Source organism: Bradysia coprophila (genome assembly GCF_014529535.1).
Source record: "Bradysia coprophila strain Holo2 chromosome IV unlocalized genomic scaffold, BU_Bcop_v1 contig_81, whole genome shotgun sequence".
Taxonomy (NCBI): domain Eukaryota; kingdom Metazoa; phylum Arthropoda; class Insecta; order Diptera; family Sciaridae; genus Bradysia; species Bradysia coprophila.
In genome coordinates, this window is record NW_023503375.1 from 4,639,616 (window position 1) to 4,644,793 (window position 5,178).

The 5,178-nt window shown below is 35.7% G+C and overlaps 1 long non-coding RNA gene across 1 annotated transcript; it reads right to left on the reverse strand.

The window, feature by feature from the left end:
• Positions 1–3,569: 3,569 nt before the first annotated feature.
• Positions 3,570–3,915, reverse strand: LOC119072282. The gene is made up of 2 exons (XR_005086821.1): positions 3,764–3,915; positions 3,570–3,689 (listed from the first exon to the last, which is right to left on the reverse strand). It is a non-coding gene; the product is annotated as an uncharacterized LOC119072282 (long non-coding RNA).
• Between the last annotated feature and the right edge of the window lie 1,263 nt (positions 3,916–5,178).

Genomic DNA, 5,178 nt, shown 5'->3' on the forward strand with positions numbered 1-5,178 from the left:
TTTTTTTGGAGGTAACCCTCGACTCCTTAACTACTTTCCAGGGTGTCCAGCGTGCACATTATTCTGCAATGTGTCAAGAAATACCATTTCCATCATTTGCCCCATTGGTAAGTAATGTACTATTCACGCGTGTTGTGTTTTGCCTTTGGGTAAAATAGGAAATGAAAAAAATTGCGTTTTTTTTTGACAACTGGTCGAATGACGTTTCTCCGTGGGGAGAAAAATAGAAATTATCTAATTCGAGCTGTCAAACAAAGTGACAAACAATGACAAAGTGTTTTCGAAAATTGTATGGCAACCTGCAATCATGAAAAACGTTGTGTTCACTTCTGGGAGAAATAGGAAATCCAACTAGCTTCGCTTTGGCAACAAACATCGCTCTTGTTGGAACTTACTATTTTCTCTCCTAGGTTAACAAATAACTATTGTTTTCAGCTCTGTCCAAATTGTCAAAAAATGTCAAACTTGCATTTGCTGCTAAATTTTCTCTATTTAAAAAGAATCAATCAAAGAAAATGACTAGCAAGTTCCAGAACATTTTAGGACAACGCCAAAAAGAGCTGAAAACAAAAGAGATTTTTCGTCAATTTTACATTTTTATCTGAATCCGCAATTATACCCTTGAATTGGCATACAGTTTGCAAGCAGTACATAATTGTTCTACGCATTTTGAAATTGCATTTAATAACAAAATCGTGATAAATATCAAAATCCTGAGGCGAATGCGATAGGGATCTCAAGTTTGACAGACTTACTTAAGATCGAAAAAATGATGAATTCTTCGGAAGGGACTTGCTTTTTCTTTAATTGCTTTTTCTTTAATTGCTTTTTCTTTAATTGCTTTTTCTTTACTTGCTTTTACGAAACCAGTGGAGAAGTCTACACAAGAAATAAAAATATAGCTCTGGTCAACGCAACGAAGTGCGTTGCTCTGGTATAAAAATGACTTAGATTCTTTTTGGTGAACGAGGATAATCACATACAATTAAAATACCTCGTGTCACTTGAAGGAAATAAATTACGAAAACAATAATTACAAAACGGTGGCTTTTTGGTCCATTCCTGCAGCTCCCTGTTACCTTATGCAATTTGACTTGCATTGTCTTCTATTGTCATTGTAAGTGGTTTGGTACTTCGACCCAAAGTATATAAACACTGAAGGTAATGCAAATCCGCAGTTACACACGGATCCAAACTTTCAGGTGAATTTTAGCTCCGTCATGTTACACACGTATTGAATTCGTTTGCGTCAAGTTACATTTAGTGATGAAGTGTAAGAATTTAGGGCCGTCATGTTGCATAAGTCTAAGTTAGACAACATAAGGAAATGAATTCACCTGAAAGTTTGGATCCGTAATTTATCTGATCCGCTGAGGTTCTGCATTACCTTCAGTGTTTATATACTTTGCTTCGACCGTCGCTGCCATGAGTTGTCAGATTTTTAGAGGAAGAGTATCACTCAAAATTTCAATCAAGTGCAGAACTTGAAACAAACTGATAGTTGTCAGCTGGTATTCGTGATATTATTTAGACTAGCCGTTTATTCACTCGCACACGTGAGAGTGAGCAAACCGACGAATATAAACTTCTATCCTAAACAATAACACGAACATCAGCTGATCAAAGACCAGCTGTTGTCAATTCTGCGCAACAGTGAAATTTCCTGAGTGTCCACAGTGTCCAAAGTGGACTTTGTCTGATAGAAAAGTCTTCAATTTGAAAGGAGCAAGGTAAACTGACTTTATGTTAACAAGTAAAATGTTTACGAACACGAGTGTAACACAAAAAGTCCACGTAAACAGTAAACAACCATCAAGCAAGTGTACTCTAAATGTTTTCTGCCGCATACTCTCAGGTATCCAACGTACAACATTATGTAAATAAATTTTTTTATTAAAATTCATTCTTTTCATATAAAATTGCTCAAAGGATAATTAAGAAAATTGCTAATCATTTTCCCTGAATTAATTAATTCACCCTTAACGGCTGAAGCTTTCGTACCAAACAAAACATTTTACAAAAAAATTATGTGCAATTAAAATCCTCTTAATAATGAAGCCAACTTCAGAATTCGTTTAAGAATGAGAGAGAGAGAGAGAAAAAAGACCTTTAACAGAAGAATTAACACCCTTTTCACGATTCATCCATATAGCAATCGTCTCCTATTCTTTATTTTATAATCGAATCATCTCATTCGATGATTGATTAAATTTTCCTTTCAATTGATCGATTGTAAAATGGGAAATGACTTTGAATTATTTCGAATTCTATGGGAAACTTTTCCATTCAGAGGTTTTTTTTTGTTCGCTTTTTTTCTTTCTTTCTGTTGAACGAATTAATTGAGTGGTTTTTAATACATTCCCAGTTCGACTTTAGTGCATATTAGTAACATCGTCAATTTGAAACAATTGTTCAGAATACAATCGGGCTTAAAACACAGATTTTGCTTGTTAATAGAAACTATGTTTGTCTATAGCTGCTAAGGCTCTCACAGCCTTTTGTTTTATTTAAAATAGATTTACGTTGGGGGAATGATAGTGCTTTCAACCAAGGTAACGCCGTATTAACGCAATGAAATTAACTATGTTAACAGACGGCATGCATGCATAATGACCAGTATTATCGTCGGGTCTATTACTTCCATCGATCAAGTGTTTGCAATCTGTTGATTTCAAATCTTGTACTTCAATTTTTTTAACATACATTTTGCTATATGAAGGACCATATTAACCAGAGCTTGTCGTTTTTATTCGAAATTTTTATTCTCTTTCGACACGTACGGCTCTTCTTGAGCTCCGACTTCGTATGCGGAGTGTCTGTAAATTCAATCAGATTGGTTTCAACAGATCGGTTGCTCACAGGTCCGTGTGCTTTTTTCGGCAGGTGCGGGCCGATGATTAATTTAGCCCGTTCTGTCCACTTTTGTAAATTGCTGTTATATGACTCAACTTGATTTTTTCCAGATACATCATCATCATTTGCACGGTAATATGTAGTGGAATTCGTCATATTCCTTCATTGAACATTAAATGGCATATTGGTTCTTCCATGTCTACCTCTTGATCCATCCACCAACTGTTTAATAAGTCTGCAACGTTCGTCGGCCAAAAGAGCGCAGGCATTATTTTTGCATGGAAAGGAGACACACGAAATTGGAGGTCGATCTCGGAGCATTCAACAAAAAATTACAATCATGCTTGGGACGAACCTATCAAAATTAAATGGTGGGATTCATGATAATGAATGAGATAAGAGTAGCTCTAGACTAACCAGACACAATAATGTAAGGCTTGTCAAAAGGTAATTTGTAACACGATTTGATTTGAATGAACTAGTAGCTAGCCCAATCACTTTGTCGAGCGATGGTGACTGCAGTTAATTTAAGTAGCCCGGCGCTCCATGCTTTACGTGATTTGTACAAATGCAGGAACTTGAGAGTGAAAAGGAGGATGGCGATTGGAAAATTACCACTGTCAGTGGTTCAATGTTCAAACATTGCTGGGCATCAGCACTTATTAACTTATTATGTCACAGTCTAATTTAGAGACACACATTTAAAAATCACTTTGTTCATTGAATTTAACTTTATTTTTCTACTTTCTGTAGATACCATTTCGTGCAAGTTGGTTAGCGATTCTACGATTGATTCTACGGCGTCTATGGGGTTCAGCATCTGCTGCCGGTACAAACTATTGTAGGCGAACGATAAAATGAGTTAATAAATTATTTATCCAATGTTTTTCACCAAATATTCTTATGTCACCTGAGATAACGCCAACAGCAACACCATGATGAATGCGAGTAGTTTCATTTTGTTGAATTTTATTATGGATTGTAAGACTTTCAGGCAGACTAACTAATTTCGAAATTTTAACATTCTTTTTATACAAATTCGGTAATTATTCAAAATCGACAGTCGTTTCAATTTAAAATAACATTTCGTTGTGACGTTAACGAAATGGTTGAAAAACACAACAATATTTTTCTCTTGCATATGAAAATAATTCCAAATGAATTTTCATGAAATGTGTTTCGCAAGTCTTGTTGCCGTCTTTGACCTCGATCTAAGATGTTTATTTGTTTGTATTGATATAAAATAGTCGTAAACGCATACAGAATGATAGAAATTTTCCTTTGTTGTTCTAAAATTCGTGGGAAAATCTTTCGTTTTTTTTGCGGAGTTTCGACATGCATGTTTCTTCATCGGTTTTGGAGAAGTGGTAATTTACATTACTATGGATAAAACGATGAGAGGTAGAGTGAATTTGGTTGATCCGAGGCGAGGCCGAGACGAAAACGAGACTTTTCATTATTCTGAGTTATGGAATGGATTTTACATGCTGAGGGCATCGAAAGTAGTGCTTCAAACATGAAAAGTAGGCTTTCGGAGCATGCCAACTTCTACACCTCATTTTCTCCCTAAAATTGCCAGTTTACTTCATAGTTCAATGAAAATTCTCTTCCATCAACATTAATTCATGAAGGGATAGAAGCTAAAAATGGAAACTAAACTCTTCAACTAGTTATTACAAAAAATTGCGTAAAAGCTTTGATGGTTATAGTTGAGATGTACTTCCAACAAAAACACGTCCGAGTGTTGTGCAAGAACGAACGAAGAACGAAATCTTCATACGCTCACACGGTACATGTGAGTGTTTGGTTCTAATACGGAAAAACACCGAAGTATTTCTGCATTGTTGGTTCGGATTTCCAAATGCTCTACAACAACAATTTGATTTTGGAAAACAGAAGCACTATGCACCAAACCTCCAACGACCATAGTGGCATAAAGCTGACACAAAATTAGCGAAATGGTTCTGCCGCTTAAATGGTTTCTGATTCAATGTGAGAGACAGTATGCAATTTCATAACTACTCAAAAACTTTAAAGAATTATTTTTGCAAACATAGATCATGGCGACAGTGGCAGTGATACACATAACCACATAAGTGGCTAGTCGTGTCCTGTTACAAGTTCAAGTCTAGCGAATCATATGCGAAATGAAAGTAAACTACACATGCAGTCGCATGCGGAACATGTGGTCATGTATTTCTGAAAAACAAAGAAGTATAGACGTTTTCTGAAGTTAATCGGTATAAAACATTTATCTAAGCAAGAAATTGTTCTTCTGTAAGCCTTCAAAATGCACTTAAAACTTAATTCACGCCGTAAGTGTGC